Genomic DNA, 14,287 nt, shown 5'->3' with positions numbered 1-14,287 from the left:
TTTATATATGAAATAAACTTGTTAAAGGTTTTCCCAAATTCAACAATACTAAAAATTTGCATGATGTTGTCCATTATGAGTTATGAAACTATAAGAAATTTTTCTAACCTATCAGTTTAAGGAAAGCTCTCTGATTGGCCATGATGAAAAGACTGGATTATCTTTTTCTTCTTTCTTTAGAAAATGATATTTTAAAAGTTATTGGCATATGAAGAGGCCATACAGCCAAAAAAATGTAGGAGAAAAAGGTGTTACAGTGTCGAGCAGTTAATTAATAAAAATCTTATTTTTTCCAGATTTTGTGATGTCTATGATATTTATCAATTTTCTTTTCTTGTTCATACAGGTGTTCATTTTTGTTCCTAATTTTGCATTCACATTTTTACATTATTTTGTTTAATGAAAACTCTAAAACTGATTAAGCTTGAAGCGTCACAAAAGTTGGATACAACGTCTGTATCATGCGTGGAGAATTCTTCTTGACTATAGACATGATTTTCTATATTCAAAACCTTTAAGCTATCAGGAATTTATTTCCGATTATGGTACGGGGAGGGAAATCTGTCTTTTTTTCAAAACGGTTAACCAGTTGTTTCAGCATCATTTAAAAATAATATGTATTTTTTTCCTGTTGCTAACGAAAGTCACTTTAGGGTATGTTAAATTCTTAAGTATGCTAGAAATATTCTGTTCATTGTTATTTCATTCCAGTACCACTGTTTTAATTATTATATTTTGAAAATTTATTTTGAAAAATATGAGCGAAAATCTCATCTCTTTCTTAGTTTTCAAAACTTTCTTGGTTATTACAGTTTGTTTATTTTTCTAGTCAAATTTTGAAAACACTCGAGTCATGTGTTATAAAAAGTTCATTATAATTCTTATAAATTTGTAATTAATTTAGCAAAAACTGGTATCTTAATATTGAGTCTTCTTATCTGGGAGCATTATTTTTTGTAGTTGTCTGTGTTCCTTGGAAAATGTTGTAAATGTTTTCCTGTGGATCCTATGTATTTCTACTTAAGTGTATGTCTAGATGATTTACTCTTGTTGCTGTTGTGAAGGGCTCTCTGCTTGGTTATTGTTGGTTATTATTGGAAAACTATTTCGTAATTAACATGTCTGTGTGTGTGTGTGTGTGTGTTGTAAATGACCATTTTACTGAACTTTCTTGTTTATTTAGAGAATTTTCCAGCTGCAAACATTGATATCAATGATACTCTTTCATCTGAATATTTTACAATTTTTTTAGCTTTTCTATTATATTGGCTAAGATTCCAACATCACAAAGTAGTAATAAACTGTTTACATCAAGTATTTGTGACTTCTATAGGAATGCTTCTGAAACAGAGAGACAGAGAAAGAGAGAGATCCATCTAAGTATCTGTGTATATGTTTGTATATGTATGTATGTATATTCACACATATATATGAAATGTTGAAGGAATTATTTTTTTCTAGTTTCCTTAAATACTTTATCAACCATGGATGCTGAACTAAACTGGGCACTTTTGGAGGATATCTTTTGATATAATCATTTTATTTTTATCATTTGCATCTGTTACGTTAATAGATTTCTTGCTAAACCGTCCTAAGAATAAACCCTACTATGGTAGTAATTTGTTGTTCTTTTAATACATCTGGATTGATGATATTTTATTTAGAATTTTTTCTTCTCTATAATCATAAGTGAAATTTAGCTGTAGTTTTCTTTCATTGTGATAATTTTATCAGGTTTGGGTATAAGGTTAAAATAAACTGGGAAGATTTCCATCTTTCTTTATTCTCTGGGATATTTTAAATTGCAGAAGAGCTCTATAATTTCAGAGTCTAAAATAACATCTATAAAATCATCTGGTTTTGGCGAATTTGGGGGCTAATTATCATCTTTTTCAGTTTTATTCATGGTGGGTCTTCAACATATTGAGCCAGTTCGGGTTATTTATATATTCCATGCTGACAATGTATTTCATCATGATATTCTAACTCACTTGCATAAAGTTTTATGAAGTGTCTCCGAATGTTTTGTCCATGTACCCTATCAATTACAGATATTTCAGTAAGCACCACAACTTACTTAAGAATTGTATATATTTACCACTTTACTCATGGATTACATTCATTATAAAACAAACTTGGTAATAGAAAAATGTAAAGGGTAAGATAAAGGTGAAATAAACTATTTTGAAATAATTTTCACTTTTTTAGCTCCATAAAAGAATTTTTTAAAAAACACCCTTTTTGCTCCTCTAAAATAGTTCCTTTTTTCCCCAGCTTTTTTGAAATATAATTGACATATAATATTGTGTAAATTTAAGGTGTACAAGTGTTGATTTGACACACTTATATATTGCAAAATTATTAGGTAACATCTCCATCCCGTCACAGAATTACCATTTCTTTTTGTGTGGTGAGAACATTTCAGATCTCACTTAATGGGCTTCCCTGGTGGCGCAGTGGTTAAGAATCCGCTTGCCGATGCAGGGGACATGGGTTCGAGCCCTGGTCCGGGAAGAACCCACATGCCGCAGGGCAACTAAGCCCGTGCGCCACAACTACTGAGCCTGCGCCCTAGAGCCCGCGAGCCACAACTACTGAGCCCGCATGCCACAACTACTGAAGCCCATGTGCCTAGAACCCATGCTCCAGAACAAGAGAAGTCACCGCAATGAGAAGCCCCGGCACAGCAACTAAGAGTAGCCCCCGCTCCCCGCAACTAGAGAAATCCCACACACAGCAACAAAGACCCAACACAGCCTAAATAAATATAAATAAATAATCTATTTTTTAAAAAGATCTCACTTAACAACTTTCAAATATATGATCCAGTATTATTTGCTATAACCACAATGCTGTACATTAGCTCCCTAGAATTATTCATCTTACAACTAGAAGTTTGCACTCTTGGACCAACACGTCCCCATTTCCTCTACCACCACCCCCAGCCCCCAGCATAAAGTAGGCTTAATATCTTAGTACAAGTTATGTGATTAAATAGACTTTTTTAAAAAAATCTTGATTTAACACTTTGTGATACAGTGATCAAATATCTTTATTCTAAATTCAACTTATTTTGATATTTATTTTTAAAAAGCTGTCCTAGCTACAAAGATACCTCACAGAAACACATCGGTCCAAACTGGAAAAAAAATAGGTACATCATTGGTAAGTTTACTAAATCATTATATTCATCTTTTTGAATTAATTATATACAATTATATAGGTATTGGTTAAAATATTAGGAAATGTTCACCTCTCCTGAAGCCACTCAGTTGGTCTTTTAAAATAATCAGAAGTTGTTGAATTTTTATATTTTTAACAAATGAATTTACAAACCACTGGGACTGTATATTTTGAATATTTTAAAGCACGTTAGGTCATTTTGTGTCCAGATTTTGAGAGTATGCAGATATAAGAAATATTATAAGTAACAAATTCTGTTTTCAGCAACAAAATTACATAATGGTAGAAACATTTCCAAATACTGATTCTACAAAATGCTGTCTCCATAACAGAAATTTCTTTCAAAAGCAGTCACTTTCTATTTCCTTGTAAAGACATCATCATGTTTACTTTTGAGTGGTAGATTGTGCTAATATGTTTTTCAGTGACTTTTGAGTTGATACAACTGATGGCCATTTACCTTTGCAGAAATGGTCAGCGAATTTGGGATACTTGTCTCAATAAAGGAAACATGCATGATTCAGTGACTTTTGAGTTGATACAACTGATGGCCATTTACCTTTGCAGAAATGGTCAGCGAATTTGGGATACTTGTCTCAATAAAGGAAACATGCATGATTCACTGATAGTTTAAATCTGTGTTCTCAAATTTAAATCTCAGGTGTCCTCTAAGAGGAAGTGAAATCCCACCAATTTTTAGGTTGACATCTTATAGTTTCCATCAGAAGCTCATAAATTTGCAAATATATGATTTGTGGCATTTGGTAACTATCAACATTTAAAAAATAAAACAAATCACATCATATCTAATGGCATCTGAATAGCATAATAATTTGATGTCTACCACCATCCATTTTTTAAAATATATGAATCAACCCAATCAAAAAATGGGCAGAAGACCTAAATAGACATTTCTCCAAAGAAGACATACAGATGGCCAAGAAGCACATGAAAAACTGCTCAGCCTCACTAATTATTAGAGAAATGCAAATCAAAACTACAGTGAGGTATCACCTCACACCAGTTAGAATGGGCATCATCAGAAAATCTACAAACAACAAATGCTGGAGAGGGTGTGGAGAAAAGGGAGCCCTCTTACACTGTTGATGAGAATGTAAATTGGTGCAGCCACTGTGGAAAACAGTATGGAGGTTCCTAAAAAACTAAAAAGAGAGCTACCATATATGATCCCCAATCCCTCTCCTGGACATGTATTTGGAAAGAAGGAAAACTCTAAGTCAAAAAGATATATGCACCCCAATGTTCATAGCAGCACTATTTATAATAGCCAAGACATGGACACAACCCAAGTACCCATCAACAGACAATTGGTTTAAGATGTGCCATATATATATATATATATATATATATATATATATATATATATATATATATATATATACATAATGGAATATTACTCCTCCATAAAAAAGAATGAAAAATTACCATTTACAGCAACATGGATGGACCTAGAGAATACCATACTAAGTAAAGTTAAGTCAGACAGAGAAAAACAAATGTATGATACCACTTATATGTGGAATCTAAAAAGTAATACAAATGAATCTATATACAAAACAGAAACAGACTCATAGACATAGAAAACAAAGTTTACCAAAGGGGAAAGGGAGGGGGGAGGAGGGACACATGAGTGTGGGATTTACAGATACAAACTACTGTACATAAAATAGATAAGCAACAAGGATTTACTGCATAGCACAGGGAACTATATTCTATACCTTGTAAAACCCTATAATGGAAAATAATACAATATATATATATATTTTTTCATATGTGTCTGAATCACTTTGCTGTACACCTGAAACTAACACAATATTGTAAATCAACTGTACTTCAATTTTAAAAAATACAAATCAGATCTTATTTAACAATGGGAAATTGTACTTCATCATTTTTCTCCTTATATTACTATCCTCCTTCCACTATCTCCTCCCCCCAGAGCATTTATTTTAATATATGTTTATTTTTGAAACTCTATGTTAATCACCATTATTTTCTCCAATAAAGAATATGCATATAAATTGAATGTTTAATTTTGTAATTACCTGTGAACATAAGTCTCTAAGTGTTAATTGCCTCTTGGATAGAGCTATCATTACAATTGTTAGTAGTACATAATTGGTCAGAACAACTTAACTATATTACAAATTTACATAAATAATCATTAAACAACATTTTTTAAATTACTGGGAAAAAACTCTTAATGGCATGAATGAGGTTGGGTTATTTTCATGTATCCATGGATAAATATTGCCTATGGCTTGAATGAGACAGGGCTTAACATCAGTTCTACTCATGTGTTTCATGTTTCTGTATGTGAGCCCTGAGAAACCTGTTCATATAAATAGAGAGGAATGGAGGTTTTGTTAGTGCAATGCTGCTCAATTTATTTAACCACTTCTGGATCATATGCCAAAAAGTCACCTACTGATGAAATTACTTCTAATTATCTTTTGATGATTCTAATTCATTCTTCAACTTTGTTGAAAGCAAAGAATGGGTATGTTACCTAGTCATTAGAATTCATTCACTTAAGCTTTATTGAGATCTACCAAATGATGATTATATTAGTCAGCCTTTGCCGTGTAACCAGCAAAGTCTTAGTGGCGTATAACAAAAAGCAGTTATTTCTCTCCCTGGCGAGTATGTAGGTCAATGGGGACAACTCTGGTTCACGCAGGGGGTCAATTCTGGTCTGTTCCGTGTTTCTCCTCCTGGAATCCGGTATGAAGGCACAGTGGGCATGACCTCCTCATGTCAGCGGTCAGACGCAGGTGGTGCATCTTAAAGCCCCTAGGCTCAGAGTTGGCACACTGCCCCTTCTGCCCACATTCCACTGGCCAAAGAAAAGCAGGTGACCATGAATATTATTATCATGGATGCCCGGGGTAGAGGAATGAGTGTTTGCTAACCGATAATCTAGTCTACCACACCTCTTAGCTGCTTCTTTATTGTTGTTTGTTTTTATACTGGGTTTAATTTTTGCTTTGTGGTAACTTTGCTCAAAACAATACACTAAAACGTTTTGGTAGATTAAGAAAAGCATGAGGCAGGCTTCTGAGATGCTGGTAAATGCTCTGTTTTTTTACTCAGGGGGTAGATACACAGATGAGTTTGCTTGGTGATAATTCACTGAATTGTACATTCAAGATTTGTGTACTTTTTCTGTGAGTATGTTATACTTCAAATAAAAGCTCATTTTAAAAAAAGGAGGTGAGACAAACAAATTCTCTTTTATTCTGAAATCTTTTCCAGTGCAAGAGTTTTATAAGGATCTTTAAAAATTTACCACAAGCTTTAAATATGTATTTTATTAATGTCTTTAGAGCTGTAGTTTTAAGGCATTCAACCTATGGAAAATGTCTGCTCTGAATCCTAATTAGCTAAGTCATTTCTCATTTTCAAATCTGTCAACTAAATGAGATTTACCTTGCATCAGAAAAACATTCACTGCATTTTTCAGTTCAAAGAAATATGCTAATATTTATTTCAAAGAGTGTTATTTAAAAACCACTGTGAAATTTTGTAATACAGTTTACTAGAAGTGATTAAGGTTATAATTGTGTAGATTCAATGTGATGAATTTATCTGCTTTATAAGTTAAAAAGTAAGAATAAATCTGTACACTATTTTTTATATTTTAACATCTAATAATGCAGTGCAATGTATAGCTAAAATGATGTTATTGTGAAGGGAGAAATATAATAAAAACATGGTATTTATTAAATGTGTGCATACATGTAAGGAATTTGACATTTCACTTTTGCAATAATTAACTAAAAATCATGTGTAAAAATACAAAAATAGCTTTATTAATTTTGTTCACCTCATGAGCAAACATGTTCTACATTTAATGAAAGAAGTTTTATATACTCCTAAAAGTTGATTATTCTAGCAACTATCCTATTAATTTGAAATTTAATAAGAGGTAGAAAAAAGTAAACAATTTAGACGATGAAAAAGTATTTTTAGGACATGAGTTGATAAAACAAGTTTTAATAAATAATTGAATAATATATACCAAGTCTAAAATGAAGAAAATACAGTATAACTTGAAAAATTTGGACCCCAGTTACTTCAAAAGCAAATAGTACTATCAATCTATGTTGTTCTTTGAATACGCTTCTCTTTCCAGTCAGTGACACATCCTAGGTGTGGGTGTTGGGAGCAGCTGAAGAGAACTGCTTGTGTTTAAATAAATGAAAGAAAAAAGAAACAGTCACTGTAACATCCGTATGTCTAATCAGTGTCCCCTTTGCTTCGTCCACACTAAACTCTCCCTCAGGGTGCTTTGCACTTCGTGACAATCCTTGTGAGAAGTAAGGAGGGAGGTTGTAAAAGGAAATAACCCTCACTCCTCTCTCCCTGAAATGCTGGGTTTCAGAACAACCTACCGAGGGCAAAAAACTCTTGTTTTCAATACACCAGCTGTACTTTTAAAAAAGAACTGTGTATGAGAGAGGGAAAGACTAGCAGCCCTATGGACTTTTATTGATCCATGGACTCATCATAGAAGGAGGCTTTCAAGAAAATGGTATTTCCAGGAGTCCCTTAGTGTGGTGCCCTGACGTTTCCTTTCATTATGGGACAATACACCACCATGCTGAAGTTCAGGAGGGCTGAGGGGTAAATCTCCTATGATAGAATTAGTGCTGTTCACTGAACGTGTCCAAGCTCTTTACCTTCTAGGCTCGTGGTAGACTCAATGAGACCAATGGACTAGTTCTGCCTACTGCATTGTAAAGGGAAATGATGTATGTCCTTTCCAGGCTGGAGCATTTAGTCTACTGCAAGACCCTCCAGAGCTATCTTTTCCTTCTGCCATGATGATTGGCCACCTTCCATCCAATGACTACCTGGGTCACAGAGTAAGAACAACATGATACAAAGACCCAAAACTTCCCTGGTTGAATGTACAGCGTACATGAGAAATAAACATCTCTGTTTTAAGCCACTGAAATTCTGGGGTGGCTAGTTTCCCAGAGCGTCCTGACCAATTCAACTTTCTTTTGTAATGTAGGACAAGGTTCTTTTGAAAGGGGAGATACGAAAGAAGAGAATCCATATTATACTAAGGAAGAAGATATATCAAAGTTATGCTCTGCATATTGAGTCCTTTAAACTATCCACATTGTATGCCATTTTTAAAACATAGACCATCAGTTAATAAAACACATATTTTAAATACTTTTCCAATAGATAGTTGGGGAATCTCAATGGAAAACAAAAGACATTCATGATAATTCCCCATCTTATTTCAGAGAATTCTGAAGATTCTATTATTTTAAATCTAGTCTGAACCCCACTTAGCTAGGTATATATTAACCAGCTTTGTGCCAGTACACTGAAAGTGAAGAAAAACCAAAGGCAGCAATGTCAACACCTCAGCTGAGTGAAATGGAAGACACAGGCCTGACATACGTATCAAGTGAGGATCATCTGTTATATACTACTTTCAGCATTAGGAAAGTTTATTTTCATTTTTTTAGATAAAATACCTAAAATTAGATTTTCCAATATTTTATTTGCAGAACACTATGGATCATTCTTAAGGATACATCCACATCACACGAGAGAAAACAGAGTGTTCACTCCTAAATTCAAATTAAATCTCTTTTAATCTGTAGTTAAGTATTCTCTATCATTACTAGTTTTAGGCATTTGTAACTTCGTTCTTGTTTTTCTTAATTGACTTGGTCAGGTATTTATCAATTCTTTTGGACTATTTAGGAAATGATCTTTTGTATTGATCAATTTTCTTTTTTTATTTATTATTACACTTTTATATTTAATAATTATTTGGTGTTCCTTTTCTTAAGTTTATTTTATTGTGATATTAGCCTCCTTTTAAAGAAATTTATTTATCTATTTTATTTATTTTTGGCTGTGTGGGGTGTTCGTTGCTGCGTGTGGGCTTTCTCTAGTTGTGGTGAGCTATATTAGCTTCTTGAGTTAAATACTTTTGTAGTTTCATTTTTTCTGGTTTAGTGATCAAAATATATTTAGGACTTCATTTTCAAGATGAATGAGTTCTGAGTCTCCACTGTGCTCTGCACTTGAAATTTCCTAAGAGAGTAGATCTTAAGTGTTCTCACCACCCAGATGAAAAAATGGAAACTCTGTTGGGTGACAGATGTGTTAATAAGCATGATTGGGTAATCATTTCACAATGTATACACATATCAAATCATCACATTCGAAACCTTAAATACAATTTTTATTGGTCAATTATACCCCAGTAAATCTGCGGGGAAAGCATTTAAGATGATTATATTTTCACTTCGAGTATAGCTTTCATTGTATTGGTAATAAATGTTTTCCTTATGGTCAATGTCTAATTATATTCATAATGTTTAAATCTGTAATTATATAGTGCATTTGATTTCTTTTTTTTGACTCAAATGATATTTAGATAGGTGTTTTAATACTTTCAATTAGTTGGACTTAGAGAAAGAAGGATTTTGGCTTTTATTTTCAATTTTAAATCTTCGGTTGCATTTATAACACTACGATTAAAAAAAATCTATCTGTACCATTCTGCTTTGGGGAATTTATTAAGATTGTTTTCAGTTATTGATTTGGGGAACTGGTTGTCGTGGGTTTGGTGGGAAGGGTCCTGGATTTTGTATTTAATCTCTAGTCCTTTCTTACTAGGTCTAGGAAGGGCATAATTCTTAACAAAAAAACTCTCATGATCAATAGAAAATTAGCTTTACTATAATTTCTTGAGATCACCCTCAAAGAAAACTTCCATTCCCAAAAGAAACACAATCAGCAACGGTAAAATATGTTCTTCTGCTTCCTGGAACAGGACAAGATAGCCCCTGATTTCCTTGGAATCGTCACTCTGGCAATTGGCTGAGAAACCAAGAAAAACAGTAGTGTGGACACCCTCCCTGTGTGCCAGGCTGTTTTGTTTTTCCCTTGGAGCCATGGGGTTGGGGGATGGAGAAATGGGGTTAAGTCTTGATGACTGGTACCACAGACCTGACTGTACTACCTAGTCTTCTCACCCACCTGTAGATAATGCCTTCCCAGCTGTGACCAGAGTCAGACTGGCCTGGCCCGGAAGGTAATACAGCCTACACATGTCATGAATATTCTCAAAATCAGCTTTGCTAAAGGAAACAAAAATACAAGCTTTCCAAACATACCTACTCAAAAATTCTATGAGCTTATTATAAAAGAAACCTTTATTTTATTTTTTAAATCTATTTTGTACCAGTAGGAAGTAGGTAAAGGAGATCCTTCGTTACCTAACAGCCAGCCTGGGGGAAAGAGCCTTGACTCAACAAGCCCAGGGTTTCTCTCCTAACCAGATCACTACAGGGACCTGATTCACCAATATTGATATAAACATCCTGCCATTCTCTGGGCGCTAGGAAAGCAGGGACACACTCTTTCTAAGGGACAGGTTTTATTTATATCCATTAAACCATCATTACAAATGATATTATTAGGTTCTTCATATTGATGCTTACATCATTGCCTACTTGATGTTATTGCTTTCCTCAACTCAAAGACTGAGCTGAAAATTTTAATTACAACAGTAATAAGGCTCATTGCAAAAGTTAAATAAGAGATCATAGAAAATGAAACGTCTTTACCTCCACCCCTCCCCTCCTGTCCTCCTGAGGTATTAACTCAACGTTAGAAATTTGGGGGTATGCTCTTCCACATTGCTCTTCTAACAAATACATACAAACAAGTATCAAGGTTTTTTAAATGGAATCATGCTATAGGTATGAATCCCATAATTTTATTTGAAGTTAAAATTTTCTGATATTCTTTATGTGTATAATATGCAGTGCTATTTAGCTTAGCATATAAAAGTTGGACTAAAATTTTCATTGGATCAGTATAAAATAATTTATTTGGCTCTCACCTTATGCTTAACATCTTAAACTGATGTTTTTGCATAGTTTTATTGACAGATAATTACATATCATAAAGTTCATCTGTTTTAATATACAATTTAATGAATTTTAGTATGTTTACCGAGTTGTGCAACCATTTCTAAAGAGTGACTTTAAAACATTGCCATCATCCGAAAAGCAAACCTCATGCCATCATTCCCCCTTCCCATGTCCCCAGTCTTGAGCAATAAATAATGTAGTTTCTGTTTCAAATTGTTTGCCTTTTTTTGGACGTTTCATATAAATGGGACCATACAATTTGTATGGCTTCTTTGAACGGAATGTTTTTGAAGGTTATCCATATTGTAGCTTTTATCAGTACTTTATGCCTTTTTTATTGCCAAATAGTAGTTCTTATATTGATCTTTGCCTAGCATACATTTACCATTTTATTTTTACCCCCAGTAAAATCCTTGTGTTTTAGGTGTCTTGTAAACAGTAAAAGATTACATTTTGTCTTTTATCAAATTTGAGAATCTTTGTATTTTTTTCTTTTTAACAAAACAGTTTAATCCACTCACATTTTTATTTTGATACTAATAGAATTTCACTTGTTTCTGTCATTTGTTTAATGTTTTCTACTTTATATCTGATATCTTCCATTTTTCTTTTTCCAGAATATTTCTGTTGAACTTTTCCTTTTTTTTTTAATTTTGTTTTTCACCACTGCTTAACATTTGGAAAGTATATAACCTACTTTAATTCTTTGAATAGTTTCTTTAAAGATGAACTTACATTTCTCCATGTTCATGAGTGAGATTAGCCCGTAATTTTTTGCTCATTTTGTTTTGTTTTGCATCGAGGTTGTTTTGGCCTTATAAAATGAGGAATATTCCCTTTTTCTATTCTTTATAAAATTTTGGTAAAATTAATGTCTTTTTTTCCCTAAATGATTGGGAGTTTTCTTTATGGGAAAGCTTTTAATTATGGATTCAATTTCCTTAATAAAAAAAGGATTGCAAAGATGTTCTATTTCTTCTTCTATTTCATATTTTCACTAGGAATTTGTCTATTTCATCTACATTTTCAAAAGTATTGGGATAATGTTTTTCTTAACATTTTTACAATCATTGACATTTTTCAGGATTAAATAAATAATTTTATCTTTTTTTTAATTTGACAGTGGTTATTTCTCCCTTCTCTCTTTTTTTTTTGTTTTCTTTTCCCCCAACTGGCCCATGAGCACTCTCAGTGCTTATTAAAGAAAATGTGTTCACTTTGGCAGCACATATACCAAAACCGGAACGAGACAGAGAAGACCAGCACGGCCCCCGTGCAAAGATGACACGCAAATCTCCCTTTTATTCTTGATCAAAGAACTAGTTTTTGGATTTCTTGATTTTCTTTATAGTATTTTTTTTTATCATTAGTATCTCTTCTTTTATTATTGCACTACTTTTTTTTAGCAAAAGTTTAAATTTTAATATAAAAAGATTCTGAAAATAAGGGCCCCATAACATTAGAGAATAAATAATACATTTTTCAAATTCAATTATCATGGAAATTCTAGGGAGAGGCTCTGGAGATGGAGTGAGAGTGACATTGGGACAGTAAGGACAGGGAGGGACAAGAACACCTTCAAGGGAAGTCTATGGAGCCCCTGGAGCCCTGGGATCACGGGCCAGGCTGCTTGCTGTGCATTCCCTTCAGCCCAGCCCACATCAGGCCTGTTTGGTGTGAGCTCATCTCTTGCAGTGCATCTCCATTTGGAGAGGCTCCAGGAGGGCAGGACTCTGTCCAGCAATTTGAAACTCTGCTTGGATTTCTTCAGTGACCTTTGGAATTTGGGCCATTAGGGAACAGTTATGAAATCCTGAAGCTGAAGAGTGATGACTGGGTCCAGTGTTGCATTGGACACACTGGGATCCAAAGGCTTTTATTTAGCTTTGGGGCAAGACCCAACCCAAATCTGTCTTTGGAAAGAAGATTCACCTTCCCTTATCATTCATTCACAGTTAAACAGTCCAGTACAGCTGGGGCAGAGCAGGGGAAATAGATAGAGTTTGGGGTAGCCTAGACATATTTTATCTACTTCCACAAGAGTAGGTTCTTGTCCTTCTACCAAAGGTTAAACAAAAACGAGCTTGTTTAAAGCAAGGTTCTTTAAAAGCCGGATCTTCCAACCCTAGAATCGGTCAACTGAGTGTCCTTTTCACTGGAGAAAGGAAAGGGCAGGGATATGATCTTTGTGTTTGCACAGTTACCAAAAAAGTCTTCTTCGTGACTTCTATGACTATTACTGCTCAACTCCACCTCCTTTTGTATTTTTTTCGTGTAACTTACCTTTCCTTTTTCTAACTTCTTAAGGTAGATGTTTAGCTCATTGATTTCAGCCTTTCTTACTTCTAATTAATGAATGTAAAGCCATAAAACTCTTTCTAAATGTAGCATTAACTTCATCCCACAAGTTTGATACATAGTATTGTATTTTCATTGTGGTGTCTTCTTTGACCCATGTGTTACATAGATTTGTATTTCTTAATTTCTTAGTTTCCAAACACATAAGCTTTTTTCTGTTTATCTTTTTGGGTTGTGTTACCACTTAACTGCCCTGAGTTAGAGAAAATTCACTGTGATTTCAATCCAAGTGTCTCAAGTCTTACTTAATGGCCCACTAGATCGTCAAGTTTTGCATATGTTCCACGTGTGTAAAACGAATGCTTATTCTTAGTCATTTGATCTCAGTGTTTCATATGTGTTCATCAGGTCAAGTTTTTCGATTGTGTTGTTCAAATTTTCTATATTCTTGCAGACTTTTCATCTGCTTGTTCTATGCGGCATTGAGAGACATGCTAAAATCTCTGAGTACACTGGAAGATTTGCCTGTTTTTCCTTACAATTCTGCCAATTTTGCTTTATATATTTTGGAACAACATTGGGTATATGTCAGCTTAAATTTTTTTGTATCTTCCCTGTTAATTGAAATTTTATCATTAAACTGCATCTCTTCATATCTAGTAAAGAGATTAGACTTTGCCTTAAAGTCTCATTTGACTGATATCAATCTAGGGACACTAGTTTTTTGCGCTGACAGCTTATATAGTGTATCTTTTTCTATCATCTTATCTCCAACCATTATATACCCTTATGTTTTAGATGTGTTTTGTCTAAGCAACTGAGTGTTACATTTTTATTCAGTTTAACATCTTAACCTTTTAATTGGATCA

General features: G+C 33.7%; 1 pseudogene; it reads left to right on the top strand.

Moving 5' to 3' along the window:
- The first annotated feature begins 12,329 nt into the window (after window positions 1-12,329).
- On the top strand, window positions 12,330-12,426 carry LOC131764685 (U6 spliceosomal RNA; annotated as a pseudogene).
- Window positions 12,427-14,287: the final 1,861 nt, after the last annotated feature.

This window comes from Kogia breviceps, chromosome 10, assembly GCF_026419965.1.
Source record: "Kogia breviceps isolate mKogBre1 chromosome 10, mKogBre1 haplotype 1, whole genome shotgun sequence".
NCBI classification, from domain to species: domain Eukaryota; kingdom Metazoa; phylum Chordata; class Mammalia; order Artiodactyla; family Physeteridae; genus Kogia; species Kogia breviceps.
Note: the sequence above shows the minus strand (reverse complement) of the source record. Positions and strands in the feature narration are given on the sequence as shown.